This window comes from Oncorhynchus masou, chromosome 25 (assembly GCF_036934945.1).
Source record: "Oncorhynchus masou masou isolate Uvic2021 chromosome 25, UVic_Omas_1.1, whole genome shotgun sequence".
Lineage (NCBI taxonomy): Eukaryota > Metazoa > Chordata > Actinopteri > Salmoniformes > Salmonidae > Oncorhynchus > Oncorhynchus masou.
In genome coordinates this window covers 38,034,368-38,059,127 of record NC_088236.1, presented here as the reverse complement: position 1 = coordinate 38,059,127, position 24,760 = coordinate 38,034,368, and the positions used below count along the sequence as shown (strand labels likewise).

Here is a 24,760-nt window from a genome sequence, read left to right as displayed (position 1 = left end):
TTTTATAACCCTTTCCATCTTTATGCAAGGCAACAATTCTTAATCTTAGGTCTTCTGAGATCTCGTTTGTTCGAAGCATGGTTCTCATCAGGCAATTCTTCTTGTGAATAGCAAACTCAAATTTTGAGATTTTTCTTTTAATGGGGCAGGGCAGCTCTAACCAAATCTCATTGATTCGACTCCAGGCTAGTTGACTCCCGAGTCCAATTATCTTTTGGAGAAGTCATTAGCGTAGTGGTTCACATACTTTTTCCCAACCTACACTATGAATGTTTATTGCATTAAGAAAAATGCAATAATTTGAGTTATTAGTTTAAGCACACTGTCTATTGTTGTGACTTAGATGAAGATCAGATCAAATTGTATGTCAAATGTATGCAGAAGTCCAGGTAATTCCAAAGGGTTCACATACTATTTCTTGCCACTGTAGTGTATATTCTGTGCCTTCATGGTCCTATTTAAGTCTTTGCATTCCCTGGGCCAAGATGCTTAGCAGATGACTGTACTTTATTTTTCCCAGGTCTCCCCTGGGGCAGACCATGAAGGCCCTCAGTCTAGCATTAGGAAGTGTGACATGGGTTAACCCATTCGCATCATTTTCTCACCTTGTTTGTGTTCCAACTCTTCCATAATGTCCAGCTTTCACAATGGTCTCTATGGCAAAGATCTGCAAAACCACACATAGACTGCTCTTACTATCCCCTCCGTGAATACAGTATGCTGCTGCACATGGCTACTAACCTTACATTTGAAATGGCCAGTGTGACCACTAAATTCAAGAGCGAATAATCTTAGACCAAGAATTTGCAATTGAAGAAATCATAAAATCAATTTTATTTCCAAACTCGCTCAATAAACCAAGCCAGGAACTAACATTTAAAACCTAAAAATAAGTGGATATGACTATCCAATTTGATTAGTCGATGGTAATATAAATATTTGAGTGAAAAACCTGTCCCAACGGTTGGAGTCATTTATTCATCACATAATACAATTACCGATTCTAAAATAAGCGGTACTCGCGATTATAATTCATGCCAAAAAAAGGCATTCGATTGTGCGGAGCGGGATTATCTTTTTGTAACTTTGAAATGGCCATAATTGGTTGTGGTTCTAGCTGTAAGCCTATATACAGCAGATATTGTAATTTAATGTTGGTTCCATTGCCAATTTTCCACATTTAATTATTTGCAGGGGATGAAGAGGATATCTCTTTTACTAAGCCCAGAGTTCTTTAGTGTGGTCTGCTCTGGGATGAGAAAACATTCACCCCCTAGCTGCTCCCGGGAAACTGAGTCTTCACGTTCTTTCCATGGTGGCGTCCTCACTCTGATGTTTGTTCTACTGTTGTTTTTAATTTTCTCCCATGGCTCAGTTCCAGCCATGACAGGGCAGGTTTGATCCCACAGTAAGCCTGTGTGATTTAGTAACCATAAACCTCTGATTGACCTGCAAGACAGAAAATACCAGCATGGGGTCCTACTACGATGCCTGACAAACAAATTGAATTATGACTCAATTACATTTTTTCAACTTCACAATACCAATGCTTTCCCACTACTTCTCTAAACGTCCTTGAGATCCTCAAGACAGTAGTCACAGAACTAATCTCCAGACATTATCACCTTCAATTCTCCCCATCTTTAAAATATTATCAGACCAGTAGGAAGGTAATTATAGCCAGCCACCCTACTTGCCTGTGTGTCTATGGGTACGTCCTAAATAGGCACCCTATTCCCTAAAGTGCACTCCTTTTGACCACCACCTGCATAGGGAAGAGGGTATCATTTCAGATGCAGCCTGTGTTTGTGCTGCAGTCTGTCTGAAGGCCCCCTGGGCAATGCAATCTGTGTCCTCATCCTGTCCCTCTTTCCAGAGGAAGGTGTAGAGGTGGAGGGGCTTGATGAGGTGCTAGACAGGCGGTGGTGCCAGGCTGCCCTGGCCACGCTCAGACACACCAAATGGTTCCAGGTGGGACATCTGTTCTGATTTCACATGCCTCATTCAGAACTGTTTGCTCCCTAGAGGGATATTTGGGGAACATTAAATGGCTTAATATCCTTTGTATGACTGAAGAATTGAGCAATCCTGATGGTGGACTGTACATGTGTTTTATCATCACTGGACTCTAATTAGGAGTTTGTTCACATTGTCTGTTCACATTGTAGGCCAGAGTGACCGATCTGAAGTCGTGTGTCATCGTCATGCGTATTTTCAGAGACATGTGCAACAGACTAACTGTGTGGGAGCCTCTCAAAGGATGGGTAAGTGGTCCAGGGAGAGGAGGAACAGGTGTATGTTTGTGTATGCACATCATGTACAGTGCATTCGGAAGGTATTCAGACCCCTTCCCCACATTTTGTTATGTTACAGCCTGATTTTAAAATGGATTAAATAAAAACATTTTATATTTTACATTTTATATAAAAAACAAATACCTTATTTACATTTGTATTCAGACAATTTGCTATGAGACTCGAGATTGAGCTCAGGTGCATCCTGTTTCCATTGATCATCCTTGATGTCCTTGAGATGTTTCAACAATTTGTGATAGGCCACCTGTGATAAATTCAATTGATTGGACATGATTTGGAAAGGCACACACCTGTCTCTATCAAGTCCCACTGGCAGAGTAAAAACCAAGCCACGAGGTCGACGGAATTTCCTATAGGGCTCCAAAACAGGATTGTGGAGAGGCACATATCTCGGAAAGGGTACCAAAAAACGTCTGACTCATTGAAGGTCCCGAAAAACACAGTGGCCTCCATCATTCTTAAATTATTCCTAGAACTGTCCGCCCGGCCAAACTGAGCAATTGGGGGAGAAGGGCCTTGGTCAGGGAGGTGACCAAGAACACGACGGCCTGCTTGGAGTTTGTCAAAAGACACCCAAAGGACTCTCCCTACGGTGAAGCATGGTGGCAGCATCATGCTGTGGGGATATTTTTCAGTGGCAGGGATGGAAAACTAGTCCGGATCAAGAGAAAGATGAACAGAGTAAAGTACAGAGAGATCCTTGATGAAAACCTGGTCCAGAGTGCTCAAGACATCAGACTGGGGTGACGATTCGCCTTCCAACAGGACAGCGACCCTGAAAACACAGCCAAGACACGCAGGAGTGGCTTCGGGACAAGTCTCTGAATGTCCTTGAGTGGCTCAACCAGAGCCCGGACTTGAACCCAATCTAACATCTCTGGAGAAACCTGAAAATAGATTTGCAGCGACGCTCCCCATCCAACCTGACGGAGCATGAGAGGATCCGCAGAGAAGAATAACAGTAACTCCCCAAATACAGATGTGCCAAGCTTGTAGCGTCATTGACGCTAGGCTGTAATTGCTGCCAAAGGTGCTTCAACAAAGTACTGAGTGAACGGTCTGAATTTTTTTATATATTTTTTTATTTATTTCACCTTTATTTAACCAGGTAGGCTAGTTGAGAACAAGTTCTCCTTTACAACTGCGACCTGGCCAAGATAAAGCATAGCAGTGTGAACAGACAACACAGCGTTACACATGGAGTAAACAATTAACAAGTCAATAACACAGTAGAAAAAAAAAGTCTGTATACATTGTGTGCAAAAGGCATGAGGAGGTAGGCAAATAATTACAATTTTGCAGATTAACACTGGAGTGATAAATGATCAGATGGTCATGTACAGGTAGAGATACTGGTGTGCGAAAGAGCAGAAAAGTAAATAAATATAAACAGTATAATATAAATATAAATGAGGTAGGTAAAATTGGGTGGGCTATTTACCGATAGATTATGTACAGCTGCAGCGATCGGTTAGCTGCTCAGAGAGCAGATGTTTGAATACTTATGTATGTGCTATTTCAGCTTTTTATTTTTAATACATTTGCAAAGCTTTGTCATAATCGGGTATTGTGTGTAGATTGAGGAAAAAAACGATTTAATCCATTTTAGAATAAGTCTTGCGTAACAAAATGTGGAAGAATTCAAGGGGTTTGAATACTTTAGGAATGCACTGTATATTTGATGCTGTTGAGTTAAGATATCCTCTGTGTGTGGTGTTGTCCCTCTCAAGGTAGCTTTATTCACGTCAGGAATTTACCTGAGTGCGTGAGACGCTATTCTGTTCATGGTTGCTGTGTTTGCCTTAGTGGAACGTAGCAGGAGTGATACGTTGGTGCAACTCCATACGATTCAAGGTTGCTGCGTGAAATGTGGCTCTGTTCACGGTGTAACTGAGCAGGAGTTAGTGACTTCCGTGAAACTCCTCGTGATTATCGCAATTTCTCTTTTGTGTGTTGTGCTTGTGTTCACCATTGTCTATAAATAACATGATTGTGCATAGTGTTGACGTCAAACGGAAAAATCACAGATTGTTCTTGATGTTGTGAGATTCTCTCCTGGTGTTCACAGAACTGGTGCTGTGAGATTCAGATATCAGGACCTGCTTAGACAAAGCAATTGTCTAAGCAGTAAAGTAGAACAAAAGGGAGCAATGGGTTATAAAATATTGGAAAATGCAGTATTGTTGTTGTAATGAGTACATAATGCATGGGATGCTAAGGCATACATGTACGAAAGCGTGTATTTGTATTGTAAATGTATGTAGTTCTGTCCTTTTGTGATTTACTTGACTATTAAGGTTATTTAATGTTTTGTGTGGGCCCCGGGAAGTGTGGATGCAGCTTTAGAAGTAGCTAATGGGGATCCTAATAAAATACTAAATACTCTCTTCCCCCCCAGCCCCTAGAGCTGATCTGTGAGAAGGCCATAGCAACCTGTAACCGACCTCTGGGGCCCGGAGAGGCCCTGCGCAGGGTCATGGAGTGCATCGCCTCAGGGATCCTCCTCCCAGGTCAGTCACAGGGACTATGAGGTTTTCTATCCAGGTATCCCCTGGGAAAGTGGTCTGCTGACCTCAATGGGGCTTACTGTGCCCATTCACTGGGGGTGGATGGGCTGAGTTAGCCCTGTAAGCCCATATAATGTATGTGGATTTTTACTGCTGTTCCAGATGGGCCGGGAGTTCATGACCCCTGTGAGAAGGAGCCAACAGACACCTTGTCAGTGATCACAGGCCAACAGGCCCAGGCTATCACTCACAATGCACAGGTGAGGCACTTAAATACATCAGTTACATACCTACAATACAGTTGAAGTCAGAAGTTTACATACACTTAGGTAGAAGTCATTAAAACTCATTTTTTCAACCACTCCACAAATGTCTTTTTTTTAACAAACTATAGTTTTGGCAAGTCAGTTAGGATATCTACTTTGTGTATGACACAAGTAATTTTTCCAACAATTTTTTACAGACAGATTATTTCACTTATAATTCACTATCACAATTCCAGTGGGTCAGAGGTTTACATACATTAAGTTGACTGTGCCTTTAAAGAGCCCTGGAAAATTCCAGAAAATGTCATGGCTTTAGAAGCTTCTGATAGGCTAATTGACATCATTTGAGTCACTTGGAGGTGTACCTGTGGATGTATTTCAAGGCCTACCTTCAAACTAAGTGCCTCTTTGCTTGACATCAAATCAAATCAAATTTATTTATATAGCCCTTCGTACATCAGCTGATATCTCAAAGTGCTGTACAGAAACCCAGCCTAAAACCCCAAACAGCAAGCAATGCAGGTGTAGAAGCACGGGGAAATCCAAAGAAATCAACCAAGACCTCAGAAAAACAATTGTAGACCTCCACAAGTCTGGTTCATCCTTGGGAGCAATTTCCAAATGCCTGAAGGTACCATGTTTGTCTGTACGTTCATCTGTACATACAAAGTATAAACACCAAGGGACCACACAGCTGTCATACCGATCAGGAATGAGACTCGTTTTGTCTCCTAGAGATGAACGTACTTTGGTGCGAAAAGTGCCAATCAATCCCAGAACAGCAGCAAAGGACCTTGTGAAGATGCTGTAGGAAACAGGTAGAAAAGTATCTATATCCACAGTAAAAACGAGTCCTATATCTACATAATCTGGAAGGCCGCTCAGCAAGAAGCCACTGGTCCAAAACCGCCATAAAAAAGCCAGACTACAGTTTGCAACTGCACATGGGGACAAAGATTGTACTTTTTGGAGAAATGTTCTCTGGTCTGATGAAACAAAAATATAACTTTTTGGCCATAATGACCATTGTTATATTTGGAGGAAAAAAGGGGTTGCAAGCCAAAGAACACCATCCCAACCGTGAAGCACGGGGGTGGCAGCATCATGTTGTGGGGGTGCTTTGCTGCAGGAGGGTCTGGTGCACTTCCCAAAATAGTTGGTATCATAAGGATGGAAAATTATGTGGATTTATTGAAGCAACATCTCAAGACCTCAGTCAGGTAGTTAAAGCTTGGTCACAGATGGGTCTTCAAAATGGACAATGACCCCAAGAATACTTCCAAAGTTGTGTCAAAATGGCTTAAGGACAACAAAGTCAAGGTATTGGCGTGGCCATCACAAAGCTCTGACCTCAATCCCATAGAAATTTGTGGGCAGAACTGAAAAAGCGTGTGCGAGCAAGGAGGCCTACAAACCTGACTCTGTTCCAACAGCTCTGAGGAATGGGCCAAAATTCACCCAATTTATTGTGGGACGCTTGTAGAAGGCTACCCAAAACATTTGACCCAAGTTAAACAATTTAAAGGCAATGCTACCAAATACTAATTGAGTGTATGTAAACTTCTGACCCACTAGGAATGAAATAAAAGCTGAAATAAATTATTCTCTCTACTCTTATTCTGACATTTCACATTCTTAAAATAAAGTGGTGATATAACTTACCGTAGACAGTGAATTTTTACTAGGATTAAATGTCAGGAATTGTGAAAAACTGAGTTTAAATGTATTTGGCTAAGGTGTATGTACACGCCCAACTTCAACTGTATATTACAAACCTACAGTGCTGTAAAGTCAGACTTGTATACATCAGGAAAGAAATTACACTGCTCTCCTCGTTATAGTACCTTCTCCCTCACTTTGATTGGATGATGAGGTTTATTTAAAGTGGCCCCAAGGCCACTCCAGAGGCCCAGTCATGGTCTATAGTTAGATCAGTGCTGCTACAGCACCCCCGACTCGACCTCTACAGCCCCTTGGAGCTGAGGACACTCATGATGGAGGCCTAATTAGCCCACTAACGAGCGTGGGAAAGCATTCCCAGCGCACCAGCACTGCTTAGTGCTGCTTACATAAAACACTTCTAGACTGCCCCTGTCCCTGAGCAGAATGCAATATAATACTATTGGGAGGGTAGAGAAAGGTGAGGAGGATCTCTCGGTTTCTCGCTCCAGGTAGGAGGAAATCTGTTCTGTTCATATGCACTGTACAGTAAGTCGTGGTTGTTGCAATTGTGTATATGTTCCCAATGTAACAACTCTTTCCAAGATCTCTTACTGAATAATGTGGTGATTGAGAAAGTTAAAACTGCTGGGGGTAAAAGCCTAGATAGCAAGCTGTTATGGTCAAAACATGTAGACTCTATGGTTGTTAAAATGGAAAGAGATCAAATCAAATTCGATTTGTCACATGCGCCAAATACAAGTGTAGACCTTACCGTGAAAGGCTTAGTTACAAGCCCTTAACCAACAATGCAGTTCAAGAAATAGAGTTAAGAAAATATTTACTAAATAAACTGAAGTAATTTTCTTTTTTTAAAGTAACACAAAGAGGCTATACACGGGGTACCGGTACCGAGTCAATGTGCTGTGGTACAGATTAGTCGAGGTAATTTGTACATGTAGGTAGCGGTAAAGTGACTATGCATAGATAATAAACGGGGAGTAGCAGCAGTGTAAAAGCACAGCGGGGGTTGTCAATGTAAATAGTCCGGTTGGTCATTTTATGAATTGTTCATCAGTCTTATGGTTTGGGGGTAGAAGCTTTTAAGGAGCCTTTTAGTCCTAGACTTGGTGCTACGGTACCGCTTGCCGTACGGTAGCAGAGAGAACAGTCTATGACTTGGGTGACTGGAGTCTTTGACAGTTTTTTGGGCCTTCCTCTGACACCGCTTAGTATATAGGTCCTTGATGGCAGAAAGCTTGGCTCCAGTGATGGACTGGGCCATACACACTCCTCTGTAGCCAGATACCGAGCAGTCAGATACTCATCGGTACCTCACAAGACATGCAGCCAGAGGTCTCTTCACATTCCCCAGGTCCAGAACAGAGGCTGGGAAATGCACAGTATTAAGAGGCATTTTTACATTTTTTGTATAACATTATTAAATGTAGTATTATGTATTTTGTTTGTTTTGTTTCCTATTTGGACACTAGGAAGAGCTAATTGGGGATTCTAGTAAAATAGTAAAATACTAATCAAATAAATTAATGGGGTACTGCTAGATTTTGGCATAGCAATGCCTGTATAATTCCAGTCATTGCAGTCATTGCGCTAGCGCATGCTAGCATTGGCTTGTGAAAGTACTGCTAACTTCCTTCATATAGACTTAAATAGCAGAATCTCGCAGTATAATATTAAATATATGCTATTGATCGATAGTTCTGTATTTAATTCACCCATTGATTATGTTCTAGTAGGTATTTCTAGCATCACTCATTTCTATAGGGCTTGGGCTTGTGGTTGTTTTTTACTCTTGTTTTGTGCCCTCATTCTGTCTGGTTTCATACTGTGTCTGTCTGTTTCAGCATGCGCTACGCCTCCTAGCCTTTGGACAGCTTTATTAGGTCCTGAATATGAAGACTCTCCGGGTTAGACAAAGGTGTGTGTGTGTGTGTGTGTGTGCTCGAGATCTCAGGTTGTCTCTGCTCTCCTGAAGGTGAAACCATCATTTGTATTACACAGGAACCTGTAGTAAAAGACAGCATGAAGACAGATGCACTTACGACAGACAGCTCTTCAAGAGGATGAAACACAACCTGATGAGAGGTCAGATTCACTGCTGCTCTGGCTAAATCCTTCCTGAGTGTAAGGAAATCCCTTTCCTCTCCGTTCAGCCTAGAAAACTACTATGTATTGTAGATGCGTAGACTTTCTGTAGATCAGCCTATGCCAATTGCCCATATAAGAACTCTATAATAGAATGCGGGTACATTCCAGAATGTCAATACTCAAAAATAGCATTCTGAGTGGGGTATTCATCCCATACCATCTCTCATCTACCCCTCATGGCTAGTAAAGGCTGTCTGTGTCACAGTAATTACATTTCCCCTCACTGTGACTCCAATCCCACAGGACTTTGATCTTCCACAGTTCAAAGCATGTGACTGACAGATAGAGGGTTGAAATGGACTGGGGATTAATCCCCCTCCAGGCAGTCTCTCACACAATTCTCTTTCTACACCTCGCCACCTCTCACAGGACACTTACCTACACTATAGGACGCTGTCCTTGTATTAGCACCACCACGTTCTCCCACTATCTGACACACCTGCTCCCTTCCTCAATCTCACTCCTTGTCTGCCTGGGCATTTAGATTAGATATGCCTTGACACCTGCCATGCTAACCTAGTTCAGAATCCACTGTATAGAACTAGACCTAAACTCAGCAAAAAAAGAAATGTCCTCTCACTGTCAACTGTGTTTATTTTCAGCAAACTTAACATGTGTAAATATTTGTATGAACATAACAAGACTCAACAACTGAGACATAAACTGAACAAGTTCCACAGACGTGACTAACAGAAATGTTACTGAACAAAGGGGGGGGTCAAAATCTAAAGTAACAGTCAGTATCTGGTGTGGCCACCAGCTGCATTAAGTACTGCAGTGCATCTCCTCCTCATGGACTGCACCATATTTTCCATTTCTTGCTGTGAGATGTTACCCTACTCTGCCACCAAGGCACCTGCAAGTTCCTGGACATTTCTGTGGGGAATGGCTCTAGCCCTCACCCTAAGATCCAACAGGTCCCAGACATGCTGTGTCTGGACCATGACGGACCCTCCACCTCCAAATCGATCCTGTACAGGCCTCGGTGTAACGCTCATTCCTTAATAAATTTGAATCTGACCATCACCCCTGATGAGACAAAACTGCGACTCGTCAGTGAAGAGCACTTTTTTGCCAGTCCTGTCTGGTCCAGGGACGGTGGGTTTGTGCCCATAGGTGGGTTTGTTGCCGGTGATGTCTGGTGAGGACAGTCCTAAAAGCCCTCAGTCCAGCCTCCCTCAGCCTATTGCGGACAGTCTGAGCACTGATGGAGGGATTGTGCATACCTGGTGTAACTCGGGCAGTAGTTGCCTTCCTGTACCTGTCCCGCAGATGTGATGTTCGGATGTACCCATCCTGTGCAGGTGTTGTTACATTTGGTCTGCCACTGCGAGGATGATCAGCTGTCCGTTCTGTCTCCCTGTAGCGCCGTCTTAGGTGTCTCACAGTATGGCCATTGCAATTTATTGCCCTGGCCACATCAGTAGTCATCATGCCTCCTAGCAGCATGCCTAAGACACGTTCACGTTTTTCAGAGTCAGTAGAAAGGCTTCTTCAGTGTCCTAAGTTTCATAACTGTGATCTTAATTGCCTACCGTCTAAGTGTCTTAACGACCGTTCCACAGGTGCATGTTCATTAATTGTTTATGGTTCATTGAACAAGCATGGGAAACAGTGTTTTAAACCCTTTACAATGAAGATCTGTGAAGTTATTTTGATTTTTACAAATTATCTTTGAAAGACGGTCCTGAAAAGAGGGACTTTTTTGTTGTTGTTGCAGAGTTTATAAAGTACTGTTCAAAATCACAATCTATCTCATATACTTTTCATTTATGTAATTGAAACCCTGTATGGTCTCCATGTTTCCTCCTAGTTCTGGACAGTAACAGGATGGACCCCAACCACTCCATGAACGCCGTGATAAGACTGAACCAGGTCCACCCGGGGCTGCAATACAAGCTATTGTCCCAGTCCGGCCCAGTCCACGCTCCAGTCTTCACCATGTCTGTGGACATCCACGGCACTGTCTACGAGGCTTCCGGCGCCTCCAAGAAGATGGCCAAACTACAAGTAGCACTTAAGGTACCCAACAAACCTATTTCAGTAAATGGCATGGGAAGAATACATGGAGGGATGCATTTTACGGGATGATGAAGACTAGCAGTTAGGAGAGGCAGAGGCCAGTAACATGAGAGAAGCATTGTATTGGATTGATGGAGAAGAGTGGATTTTTAAGAAAGATGATGTAGAATAATCTGTACATGTATTGTAGAACTGTGACACAGACACTATTATTACATTGATACATTGTAGATATGACACAACTATTGGGTGCACTCTACCATGACAACACACAGTGTCCAAGGAAGTGCTCCTCCTCTTGATCTTATATATTATTTTACTATCTTTGTTCCTCTTGCTCCTGTTCTCCAGGTCCTACAGGCACTAGGTTACCCAGCTGACTTCGATGTGGACCTGGACTCCCTGAGTGCTGACGAGAGGTCTGACGGTGAGGGACGCAACCATAGAAGTGAAAGAAATGACAGGATGTCCACCAGCTCCAGCAGAAACTCTGTCACCTCCTCCACAGACGCACACGAGGTAACCACACAACCATCACACTGACCACATGATGTTACCACACAACTGTCACACTAACTTGGAAACCTATTATAAATCTTAACAGAATTTGAAAGCTTTATTTTCAGGTCCAGATTGTGTCCGGTGGCTTTCATTGTGATTGCCTACAGTATATGCGATAGTTGTTAAACTGGTGTACATCCATAATGGATATGTTTTGTGTGATTCACCGACCGAACCCCTTCTCTTGCAATTCTAGAGAGGTAGTGATTTCATTCTATTATTATCCCTAGTCCCGCACCCCAGGCCCTCTCCTTACGGCAGGGGGCAAGAACCCAGTGATGGAGCTGAATGAGAAACGCAGAGGCCTGAAGTACGAACTCCTATCAGAGACCGGCGGCAGCTGCGACAAACGCTTCATCATGGAGGCAAGTCTTTATACACTTACACGCTTAAGCTGCTTTTTGTTGCTCAAAATGCTTCAGGGAGGGCCCAACTCTGCGTACAGAGCCCTCAGCGCACTCGCACTGTAGGCTACAAATCCTTGAGTTTCCCTGTATTTTGTTGGGAAGCAGCTGTGAAATGAGCTGTAGCCTATTGCATGTTTGTGTTTGAGTCTTATTAGAGAATGTGAAAAAAATGTGTTTGCTGATTTTCTTTAAATCATGTATGGTTGTTTTTTGGCATAAATTAAATAAGTTCATATGGGCCGAATATCTTTGTGTATGTTATATATATGTATATATACCTTGGGGAGAACAAGTATTTGAAACACTGCCGATTTTGCAGGTTTTCCTACTTACAAAGCATGTAGAGGTCTGTAATTGTTATCATAGGTACACTTAAACTGTGAGAGATGGAATCTAAAACAAAAATCAAGAAAATTACATTGTATGATTTTTAAGTAATTCATTTGCATTTTATTGCAGGACATAAGTATTTGATACATCAGAAAAGCAGAACTTAATATTTGGTACAGAAACCTTTGTTTGCAATTACAGAGATCATACATTTCATGAAGTTCTTGACCAGGTTTGCACACACTGCAGCAGGTATTTTGGCCCACACCTCCATACAGACCTTCTCCAGATCCTTCAGTTTTCGGGGCTGTCACTGGGCAATATGGACTTTCAGCTCACACCAAAGATTTTATATTGGGTTCAGGTCTGGAGACTGGCTCGGCCAATCCAGGACCTTGAGAAGCTTCTTATGGAGCCACTCCTTAGTTGCCCTGGCAGTGTGTTTCGGGTCGTTGTCATGCTGGAAGACCCAGCCACGACCCATCTTCAATGCTCTTACTGAGGGAAGGAGGTTGTTGGCCAAGATCTCGCGATACATGGCCCCATCCATCCTCCCCTCAATACGGTACAGTCGTCCTGTCCCCTTTGCAGAAAAGCATTTTTTTTTTTTTTTTTTCACCTTTATTTAACCAGGTAGGCTAGTTGAGAACAAGTTCTCATTTACAACTGCAACCTGGCCAAGATAAAACATAGCAGTGTGAACAGACAACAACACAGAGTTACACATGGAGTAAACAATAAACAAGTCAATAACACAGTAGGGAAAAAAAGTCTATATACATTGTGTGCAAAAGGCATGAGGAGGTAGGCAAATAATAATTTTGCAGATTAACACTGGAGTGATAAATGATCAGATGGTCATGTGCAGGTAGAGATACTGGTGTGCAAAAGAGCAGAAAAGTAAATAAATAAAAACAGTATGGGGATGAGGTAGGTAAATTGGGTGGGCTATTTACCGATGGACTATGTACAGCTGCAGCGATCGGTTAGCTGCTCAGATAGCAGATGTTTAAAGTTGGTGAGGGAGATAAAAGTCTCCAACTTCAGCAATTTTTGCAATTCGTTCCAGTCACAGGCAGCAGGGAACTGGAACGAAAGGCGGCCAAATGAGGTGTTGGCTTTAGGGATGATCAGTGAAATACACCTGCTGGAGCGCGTGCTACAGGTGGGTGTTGCCAACGTGACGAGTGAACTGAGATAAGGCGGAGCTTTACCTAACATGGACTTGTAGATGACCTGGAGCCAGTGGGTCTGGCGACGAATATGTAGCGAGGGCCAGCCGACTAGAGCATACAGGTCGCAGTGGTGGGTGGTATATGGGGCTTTAGTAACAAAACAGATGACACTGTGATAAACTGCATCCAGTTTGCTTAGTAGAGTATTGGAAGCTATTATGTAGATGACCTCGCCGAAGTCGAGGATTGGTAGGATAGTCAGTTTTACTAGGGTAAGTTTGGCGGCGTGAGTGAAGGAGGCTTTGTTGCAGAATAGAAAGCCGACTAGATTTGATTTTAGATTGGAGATGTTTGATAGGAGTCTGGAAGGAGAGTTTACAGTCTAGCCAGACACCTAGGTACTTGTAGATGTCCACATATTCTAGGTTGGAACCATCCAGGGTGGTGATGCTAGTCGGGCGTGCGGGTGCAGGCAGCGAACGGTTGAAAAGCACACATTTGGTTTTACTAGCGTTAAAGAGCAGTTGGAGGCCACGGAAGGAGTGTTGTATGGCATTGAAGCTCATTTGGAGGTTAGATAGCACAGTGTCCAAGGAAGGGCCAGAAGTATACGGAATGGTGCCGTCTGCGTAGAGGTGGATCAGTGAATCACCCGCAGCAAGAGCAACATCATTTATATATAGTGGGGCAAAAAAGTATTTAGTCAGCCACCAATTGTGCAAGTTCTCCCACTTAAAAACATGAAGGATACCTGTAATTGTCATCTTAGGTACACTTCAACTATGACAGACAAAATGAGGAAGAAAAATACAGAAAATCACATTGTAGGATTTTTAATGAATTTATTTGCAAATTATGGTGGAAAATAATTATTTGGTCATTAACAAAATCTCAATACTTTGTTATATACCCTTTGTTGGCAATGACAGAGGTCAAACGTTTTCTGTAAGTCTTCAAGGTTTTCACACACTGTTACTGGTATTTTGGCCCATTCCTCCATGCAGATCTAGAGCAGTGATGTTTTGGGGCTGTTGCTGGGCAACAGACTTTCAACTCCCTCCAAAGATTTTCTATGGCGTTGAGATCTGGAGACTGGCTAGGCCACTCCTTCGTTGCCCGGGCGGTGTGTTTGGGATCATTGTCATGCTGAAAGACCCAGCCACGTTTCATCTTCAATGCCCTTGCTGATGGAAGGAGGTTTTCACTCAAAATCTCACGATACATGGCCCCATTCATTCTTTCCTTTACAAGGATCAGTCGTCCTGGTCCCTTTGCAGAAAAACAGTCCCAAAGCATGATGTTTCCACCCCCATGCTTCACAGTAGGTATGGTGTTGTTTGGATGCAACTCAGAATTCTTTGTCCTCCAAACATGACAAATTGAGTTTTTACCAAAAAGTTATATTTTGGTTTCATCTGACCATATGACATTCTCCCAATTTTCTTCTGGATCATGCAAATGCTATCTAGCATACTTCAGACGGGCCTGGACATGTACTGGCTTAAGCAGGGGGACATGTCTGGCACTGCAGGATTTGAGTATCTGGCGGCGTAGTGTGTTACTGATGGTAGGCTTTGTTAATTTGGTCCCAGCTCTCTGCAGGTCATTCACTAGGTCCCCCCGTGTGGTTCTGGGATTTTTGCTCACCGTTCTTGTGATAATTTTGACCCCACGGGGTGAGATCTTGCGTAGAGCCCCAGATAGAGGGAGATTATCAGTGGTTTTGTATGTCTTCCATTTCCTAATAATTGCTCCCACAGTTGATTTCTTCAAATCAAGCTGCTTACCTATTGCAGATTCAGTCTTCCTGGCGCAGGTCTACAATTTTGTTTCTGGTGTCCTTTGACAGCTCTTTGGTCTTGGCCATAGTGGAGTTTGGAATGTGACTGTTTGAGGTTGTGGACAGGTGTCTTTTATACTAACAAGTTCAAACAGGTGCCATTAATACAGGTAACGAGTGGAGGACAGAGGAGCCTCTTAAAGAAGAAGTTACAGGTCTGTGAGAGCCAGAAATCTTGCTTGTTTGTAGGTGACCAAATACTAATTTTCCACCATAATTTGCAAATAAATTCATTAAAAATCCTACAATGTGATTTTCTGGATTTTGTTTTCTCATTTTGTCTGTCATAGTTGAAGTGTACCTATGATGAAAATTACAGGCCTCTCATCTTTTTAAGTGGGAGAGCTTGCACAATTGGTGGCTGACCTAAATACTTTTTTGCCCCACTGTATTTGGTACAGAAACCTTTGTTTGGAAGTGTCTTCACTGACATTTTCAACCCCTCTGTAATACCAACATGTTTCACGCTGACCAGCATAGGCCCCTGTGCCCAAGAACACTAAGGTAACTTGCCAAAATGACTACCGACCTGTAGCACTCATGTCTGCCATCCAGGACCTCTATATACCAGGCGGTGTCAGAGGAAGGCCCTAAAAATTGTCAAAGACTCCAGCCACCCTAGTCATAGACTGTTCTTTCTGCTACCGCACGGCAAGCGGTTCCGGAGTGCCAAGTCTAGGTCCAAGAGGCTTCTAAACATTTTCTACCCCCAAGCCATAAGGCTCCTGAACATCTAATCAAATGGCTACCCAGACTATTTGCATTGCCCCCCCCCCCCCCCCCCTTACACTGCTGCTACTCTCTGTTGTTATCTATGCATAGTCACTTTAATAACTCTACCTACAAGTACATATTACCTCAATTACCTCGACTAACTGGTTCCCCTGCACATTCACTCTGTGCTGGTACCTCCTGTATATAGTCACGCTATTGTTATTTTACTGCTGCTCTTTAATTACTTGTTCCTTTTATTTCTTATTCATATTTTTTAAACTGCATTGTTGGTTATGGCCTTGTAAGTAAGCATTTCACTGTAAGTATTCAGAGCATGTGACTAATAAGATTTGATTTGATCTCAGACAAAACAAGAATTATTGTCCTGCTGTTGGCCCATTGGCTGTTGATGGGGGCTCGTAAATGATTCTGGTGATTGATTAGAATGAATCCTTCAGAACATTCACATCTAGTCTACTAGTAATCCAGCACACGTTCGTCTGGACACTTTCCTAGGTCAAGTCAGTCACATTTTTTAGCTGTTAGCCTATTGGCCCAGCGTCCTCCGGGTTAGGGGAGGGTTTAGCCGGGCTAGACCGTCATTGTAAATAAGAATTTGTTCTTATCGGACTTGCCTAGTTAAATAAAGGTTAAATAAAAGAAAAATGAATAGGCTTCAGTCAGACTTGACGTATTGGTGCCAATAGCCTAATACTCCTCCAATCGATGGAGAGATTCTGTGTTCTGCTGATAAGTTTGAGGGGATTGGCCAGAACAAGCCGCTGTGCAGTATCTCTAATAAAGGCAATTTCATATGCTGCTTGAATTAAAATTAAGGAAATATTTTAGACCTAGTTTTATTATTAATGTAATTTAGATTCTGGAGAAAATTGAAAGAACATTTTATTATTACCAGGTTAAAATCATTTTTCTTCCGGTTTATTTGTTTCTTCTGGGCTATTGAACATGTGCACATTTTTAATTTATCAATACATGAATTAGAAGGCTAGTTGATTAGGTATGACTTTTTTCAAGTAGTCTATTTTATTCTAACAAGGAAGGCAACAAAAGTGCATGCTTCCTGGGACTTGTTCCATCACATGCAGCACAGATGTTTTATAGACCAAGACAGCCAGCCAGCTGTGTGTGCGGGCGCGGTGCACCAGACATTTGGGGCGCGCCAGCCGTGTGGGTGTGGACAAAAGTCGCCTACGAAGGATTTTGCTTCTTCTGCAGCATTCGTTGTAAAATATAACTCTGTGGCACTGCTACACACACACACACACACACACACACACACACACAGACTTGCACACACACCCAGCAGCCTAGCACCTGCTTGACTTTTATTTAAATATTTTGACCTGACCAAGAGAAACTAAACTAGAGCCCAGTAGGTCAGGGCAAGTGGCCCTAGTGTAGTTTTGAATGATTGAGTGTCTGTACTGTACTGTAGGTGGAGGTTGATAAACAGAAGTTCCGAGGCTCAGGGCCCAATAAGAAAGCGGCGAAGGCTTGCGCTGCCCTGGCTGCTCTGAAGAGACTATTCTCTGACTCCAAAGACCCTCGCAACAAGAAGAGGAGACCCACCACACTGGTGGGTGGACAAAGATCACTTTCAGCCCATGCATAGAATTCAAATGAGCCTATCATTATTAGTTGTGCAGCATACATCCAAAAGTATGGAAATGTATGCGAAGGTGACGCTATAACCGTAAAGAATGTGTGTGTTTGTTTGCAGGTGAAGAGAACTGTGTCATCAACTGTGACTATCCCAGCCCATGCCCATTCCAGGCCTAGAACAAGGCCAGTGATGCATAAAGCACCCTACATCAGCGCTCCCCCCACCCATGGCTACCTCCCAATAGGTAAGACCTTGGGCTTGGTGTTTGTAAATGTGTGTGTTCGTTAGGTTGTCGCTATGTAAGCACTGCTCCTGTAGCTAAAGTTCCCTGACCTTTCTTTCCAGGCTATGGAGCTCCATATGGTTATGGTACTGCAGCTTCCCTCCCTGCCTATGGTAAGCACATTGTTCATACCAGAGCCAGGGCCAGCAGCTACTAGACAGTGTCACACATGCATGTGTTTCTTAAAGTATATTTTTTGTATTTTATCCTAATCTTTCTCCCCAATTTTCCAATCGCAAACTTTTCTTATCGCTGCAACTCCCCAATGGGCTCGGGGGAGGCGAAGGTCGAGTCATCCTTCCTCCGAAATATGCCCGCCAAACCACGATTCTAAATAACTTCTTGGGGCTGAGATCCAGCTAACGGGATCTATATGACAACAGCCAGTGAAAGTGCAGGACGCCAAATTCAGAACAACAGAAATCCCATACATAAAACATAGAAGTATTTCACACCATTTTAAAGATAAACTTCTTGTTAATCCCACCACAGTGTCCGATTTCAAATAGGCTTTACGGCAAAAACACCACAAACAATTATGTTAGGTCAGAGCCAAGTCACAAAAAAACACAGCCATTTTTCCAGCCAAAGAGAGGAGTCACAAAAATCAGAAATAGAGATAAAATGAATCATTAACCTTTGATGATCTTCATCAGATAACACTCATAGGACTTCATGTTACACAATACATATGTTTTGTTCGATAAAGTTCATATTTATATTAAAAAATCTCAGTATACATTGGCGTGTTATGTTTAGTACATCCAAAACATCCGGTGATTTTGCAGAGAGCCACATCAATTTACAGAAATACTCATTAAAATGTTGATGAAAATACAAGTCTTATGCATGGAACTTTAGATACACTTCTCCTTAATGCAACCGCTGTGTCAGATTTCAAAAAAGCTTTACGGAAAAAGCAATCCATGCTATAATCTGAGACATCATTCAAACATTTTTAGAAACTTCAGAGTGTTTTCTATCCAAAAATACTAATAATATGCATATATTTGCAACTGGGACTGAGGAGTAGGCAGTTTACTCTGGGCACCTTATTCATCCAAACTACTCAATACTGCCCCCAGCCACCCGTCCGCTTAACCCGGATGCCAGTTGCACCAATGTGTTGGAGGAAACACTGTTTAACTGACGACCAAAGTCAGCCTGCAGGTACCTGACCCACCACCAGGAGTCACTAGAGCGCGATGAGCAAAGTATTCCCCCCCGGCCAAACTCTCCCCTAACCCGGACGATGCTGGGCCAATTGTGGGCCGCCCTATGGGACTCCCGGTCACAGCCAGTTGTGTGAGAGCCTGGGATCGAACCTGGGTCTGTAGTGATGCCTCAAGCACTGCGTTGTAGTGCCTTAGACCGCTGTGCCACTCGGGAGGCCCCACATGTGCTAACTTTTCCAACTCACCTTGCCATTTTCTGCTTTCCTGATTCTTAGCGAGGGTGCTCAGATGCCGAACAGTCAAATGTGAGTGCCTTCAGAAAGTATTCACACCACTTGACTTTTTTTCACATTTTGTTGCATTACAAAGTGGGATTAAATGTATGTAATTGGCATTTTTTTTAATCAACAATCAATACAAAATGTGTATTCAACCCCCTGTGTCAATACATATCACCTTTTGGCAGCGATTACAGCTGTGAGTCTTTCTGGGTCTCTAAGTCTGAGCTTTGCAAACCTGGATTCTTCAAGCTCTGTCAAGTTGGTCATTTATCATTGCTAGACAGCCATTTTCAAGCCGATTTTAAGTCAACTGTAACTAGGCTTCTCAGGAACATTCAGTGTTCAAACTCCCTAGTCCTTGCCAATGACAAGCATACCCATAAGAGGATGCAGCCACCACCATGCTTGAAAATATGAAGAGTGGTACTCAGTGATGTGCTCAGTTGGATTTGCCCTAAACATAATGCTTTGTATTCAGGATTCTCTCCAAGATGGCGTAGCAGTGCAGACGTGTCTTTTTCGCCCTCTCGTGTACTTTTGTATTTTTGTCCTTTTTGTATATATTTCAATTTTATTTTCAATCTCTTTTCCATTTTAAATCAATTATAGCTTCCGGTAACCTTCCTCACCCAATGTGATACGGAACATTGGCTAACCAACTAATTAGCTACAACTATTTCGTCATTGTCAGCAACGGCTAGCAGCCTTTACCTTCTGCACAGAGACCAGCCCTTTTTTAGCCTGGATAATACTTGCCAGCCTACCAGTATCGGACTGTTTCTCCACTACAATGCCAGATTCCTGCCGTAATCCCTGGACCATTTCTCCTGATCTTCACAGCTAGATAGCTGCCACTGAGTGACCCACTACTGAAGCTAGCCCTGAGCCAGGCCATGCCCCACCTCCCGGCCTACTCATTTGTTCACCCGGACTCCACCCAAACACGGCTAGAATCCACTACTCCACCGGATCCTTGCCATAAGCTCTGGACCTTGGCACCGGATCACCACTGCTACCAAGTGGCTATAGTGGCTAACGCCCCTGCCCCGAAGCTAGCTCCAGTTATCCGTGAGCCAGGCGCATCTCCCTGCTAGCAAACTACAACTAGAATACCTCTTTCGCCATCTGGCTTGGATCCTTTGTCGATACAGTGCCCCGCCGCACCACCATGACTGGTCAGCCGACTAATACTCCATCATCCATTATCTGCCGACCCCAGCCGCGAACTCAGGCTCTGTGTGTAGTTAACCGACCCTCTCCCCATTTGTTACGGATGCAGGTATCCTGTGTGTGTGTGTGTGTGTGTGTATCCTGTGTTTGCTCTCCTTCTCCCCTCACAGGTGAAAATCATCACTCCCCAATCAGTCACCAATCAATCATCAATCAGAAGACACACCTCCTATCACAATTCCTTTCCCTTGGTTTAAAAACCCTGTCAGTTGTTTGCTCTAGAGCTCAACCTTTCTGTAAATGCCATGTCTGTAGGTCTCTGTGTTTCACTCTCTCGTTGTGTATTAACCTCTCTTTTGTTTGAGCAACTCCATAGCACTTTGTCCTCACCTGTGAGTATTGTTTTGGTTATGGTGTCTGTGTTTGATTGCTGGTGGGAAAAGGGGAAACCAAGACAAGTCGCCCATGGGCATACACTACCCGTAGGTAGACTTTGGATTCGTAACACCATTCATTGCCATTTTACCTGTTGTTGTTTTAGCTGATTAGCTGTTGTTGTCTTACCCGTTGTTGTCTTGGCTAGCTCTCCAAATCAACACCTGTGATTGCTTTGTGCATCGCTTTATGTCTTTCTCAAATGTCAATATGCCTTGTATACTGTTGTTTAGGTTAGTTATCATTGTTTTAGTTTACATTGGAGCCCCTAGTTCCACTCATACCTCTGATACCTCCTTTGTCCCACCTCCCACACATGCGGTGACCTCACCCATTATAACCAGCATGTCCAGAGATGCAACCTCTCTTATCATCACTCAGTGCCTGGGCTTACCTCCCCTGTACCTGCACCCCACCATAACCCTGTCTGCACATTATGCCCTGAATCTATTCTACCACGCCCAGAAATCTGCTCCTTTTATTCTTTGTCCCCAACGCTCGAGACGACCAGTTTTGATAGCCTTTAGCCGTACCACCATCCTACTCCTCTGTTCCTCGGATGATGTGTAGGTAAACCCAGGCCCTGTGTTGTTGTCTGTGTCACACTGCTTTGCTTTCTTGGCCAGGTCGCAGTTGTATATTCTCAACTAGCCTACCTGGTTAAATAAAGGTGAAATAAAATAAATAAATAAAAGGACAAAAAGTTAATTTCTTTGCCCCATTCTTTGCAATATTGTTCTGTACAGGCTTCCTTTTTACTCTGTCATTTGGGTTAGTATTGTTGATCCATCCTTAGTTTTATCCTATCACACCCATTTAACTCTGTAATAACTGTTTTAAAATCACCATTGGTATCATGGTGAAATCCCTCAGCAGTTTCCTTCCTCTCTGTCAACTCGGCGATTTGATCTAGCAACCTTTTGGTTACTGGCCCAACTCTCTAACCACTTGGCTACCTGCCGCCCCAAATGAGGGACTTTACAGAAAATTGTGCATGTGGGGTACAGCAATGGGGTAGTCATTCAAAAATCATATTAAACACCATTATTGTACACAGTTCATGCAACCTTTCTGGTTACTACAGTTGAAGTCAGAAGTTTACATTCACTCAGGGTTCTTGCATACACTCCACAAATTTCTTGTTAACAAACCTATAGTTTTGGGTATGACACAAGTCATTTTTCCAACAGTTGTTTACAGACAGATTATTTTACTTATTCACTGTATCACAATTCCAGTGGGTCAGAAGTTTACATACACTAAGTTGACTGTGCCTTTAAACAGCTTGGAAAATTCCAGAAAATGTCATGGCTTTAGAAGCTTCTGATAGGCTAATTGACATCATTTGAGTCAATTGGAGGTGTACCTGTGGATGTATTTCAAGGCCTACCTTCAAACTCAGTGCCTCTTTGCATGACATCATGGGAAAATCAAAAGAAATCTGATTTGTAGACCTCCACAAGTCTGGTTCATCCTTGGGTGCAATTTCCAAACGCCTGAAGGTACCACGTTCATTACAGTTCATCTGTACAAACAACAGTGCGCAAGTATAAACACCATGGGACCACGCAGCCGTCATACCGCTCAGGAAGGAGACGCCTTCTGTCTCTTAGAGATGAACGTACTTTGGTGCGAAAATTGAATATCAATCCCAGAACATCGACAAAGGACCTTGTGAAGATGCTGGAGGAAACCGGTACAAAAGTATCTATATCCACAGTAAAATGAGTCCTATATCGACATAACCTGAAAGGCCGCTTAGCAAGGAAGAAGCCACTGCTCCAAAACCGCCATAAGAAAAAACAGATTACGGTTTCAACTGCACATGGGGACAAAGATCATACGTTTTGGAGAAATGTCCTCTGGTCTGATGAAACAAAAATATAACTTTTTGGCCATAATGACCATCATTATGTTTGGAGGAAAAAGGGGGGGAACACCATCCCAACCATGAAGCACGGGGGTGGCAGCATCATGTTGTGGGGGTACTTTGCTGCAGGAGGGACTGGTGACTTCACAAAATAGATGGCACCATGAGAGGAAAATTATGTGGATATATTGAAGCAACATCTCAAGACATCAGTCAGGAAGTGAAATGCTTGGTCACAAATGGGTCTTCCAAACGGACAATGACCTTAAGGACAACAAAGTCAAGGTATTGGAGTGGCCATCACAAAGCCTTGACCTCAAACCTATAGACAATTTGTGGGCAGAACTGAAAAAGCGTGTGCGAGCAAGGAGGCCGACAATCCTAACTCAGTTACACCAGCTCTGTCAGGAGGAATGGGCCAGAATTCACCCAACTTATTGTGGGAAGCTTGTGGAAGGCTACCTGAAACTTTTGACCCTAGTTAAGCAATTTAAAGGCAATGCTACCTAATACTAATTGAGTGTATGTAAACTTCTGACCCACTGGGAATGTGATGAAAGAAATAAAAGCTGAAATATATGATCCTCTCTACTATTTGTCTGTCATTTTACATTCTTAAAATAAAGTGTTGATCCTAACTGACCTAAAACAGGGAATATTTACTCGGATTAAATGTCAGGAATTTTTAAAAACTGAGTTTAAATGTAGTTGGCTAAGGTGTATGTAAACTTCCGACTTCAACTGTACATGATCCCATATGTGTTATTTGATAGGTTTGATTATTTCTATTATTCTACAATGTTGAAAATAAAGAAAAACCATTGAATGAGTAGATGAGTATGCTTTTGACTGGTACTGTATGTTCTAAGTTTCATTTGAATGGATAGACTACAATTTGTTTATTGTCTTTGTTGGTTTTCTCTCGAGGATGCCTTCAGTAATGTTCCCTGTCATGAGATCCCCAGCCTCTCCTGTTTTCTGCCACTACTTCCCATTTTAGGATTGGTGTTCACCCCCATGTGTACAACTCAGACAGGGAAGCTTTAGAAATATATATGATTTATTTGAGTTTTGTATGATGTATATATTTTTATAGGTACAAAAATGGTTGAATGCATAGTGACAGTAATCTTGTTCATCGGATATTGATTGTCCACAAATGTGTGTTATAGATTAAGAACTAAATACTTAAGTTTAATTGGTTACTTGATTTGTTTGAGACTTATTTTGAGATATATGTTTAGAAATTATACAATATGTGTCATATATTATTCATCAGTTGAGTACCAGTACTTGACTTGCATACCATTCTGAAATTCACAGCTAGACCCAAGTCAACACTTATTCATATCCACCACAATCCTCTACCACTCTTCACCTAATCAAACACACGATTTTTCCATAATCAAACCGCATCATTATCAAAATCTGCCTTTTTGTTTATGTAACACTGCCTCCTATAGGCCACGGCTGTAACCACAGTTTCTCTGCTCCCTCCACTTCTTTCTCCCTCTCTCTTTAGGCGGCCTGTACATTGACAGTGCCTTTTACCAGCCACGGCCTATTGCCACTCCTATTATAATTCACCTGGGTCCCCAGGATTTCTTCTGATCTCAACAGCCAGCATGGGATGTCATTTGACCTCTGCTCTCTAGAGCCATCAGGGGACGACTAAGTTTTGACTTAGCTTCCAGTTTCCTGTCTGACCAGGCTCTCATTACCTTATTAAAGGGATACTTCAGAATTTTTGCAATGTGGGCTTTTATGTACTTTGTGTATAACATTTGTATGTGTCCAGTATGAACGTCTAGTAACCCAAAGGTTGCAATTATTTTTCAAATCTCATCACAAACAACTTTAGCGTTTTTGTTTGACTTTAGCTTCAAATCTACTTGGAAATAGTGGAAATGGATTGGCACAACACTGCAATATTCATGTGATATACACTGAGTATACC

General features: G+C 42.7%; 1 pseudogene; it reads left to right on the top strand.

The window, feature by feature from the left end:
• Positions 1-24,473, top strand: part of LOC135513633 (spermatid perinuclear RNA-binding protein-like) — a 31,849-nt pseudogene extending 7,376 nt beyond the window's left edge.
• The last annotated feature ends 287 nt before the right edge of the window (positions 24,474-24,760 follow it).